Raw genomic sequence first — 650 nt, 5'->3', positions numbered from 1 at the left:
GCAGTTGGAATGTATCAGGCCCTGCCTAGGAAAGGATGAACAAGTGGAAAGCGTATGGGTGAGATTAAGGGCCAGGCAAAGAGGGGTAGCACAGTGTGGGTGTTTACTACCAGCTGCCTGATCAGGAGGAGGAAGCTGATGAGGCTTCCCACACACAGCTGAAAATAGCCTCATGATGACAGGCACCAGTTCTCATGGGAGACTTCAATCACCCTGATATTTTCTGGAGAAGCAATGCTGCCAGGCACATGTAGTCCAGAAGGTTCCTACAGTGTGTTTATGATAAATTTCTGATGCAGGAGGTGCAGGAGCCAACAAGGAGAGGCACGCTGTGGGAACCTGTTCTTACGAAGTACTGGTTAGGAATGTGAATGAAGACTGGAGCAGTCTTGGATGCAGCAAACATGAGACAGTGGAGTTCAGGATCTAACATAGAAGAAACTGGGCTTCAGGAGAACCGTGACTTCTTCAAAAGACCTACTTGGATATATCCCATGGGTGAGAGTGCTTTAAGTGGGCTCAGGAGAGCTGTTTGACATTCAAACATCACTACTTCCAAGACTGGTGCATCCCAGAGAGTAAGAAATCAGGCAAAGGTGCGAGGAGATCCATGTGGATGAGTAAGGAGCTCATGGAAAAACTCAGAAGAA

This window comes from Meleagris gallopavo, chromosome 1 (genome assembly GCF_000146605.3).
Source record: "Meleagris gallopavo isolate NT-WF06-2002-E0010 breed Aviagen turkey brand Nicholas breeding stock chromosome 1, Turkey_5.1, whole genome shotgun sequence".
Classification (NCBI taxonomy): Eukaryota; Metazoa; Chordata; class Aves; order Galliformes; family Phasianidae; genus Meleagris; species Meleagris gallopavo.
The sequence above is the reverse complement of the archived record's forward strand: the minus strand, read 5'-3'. Positions refer to the sequence as shown.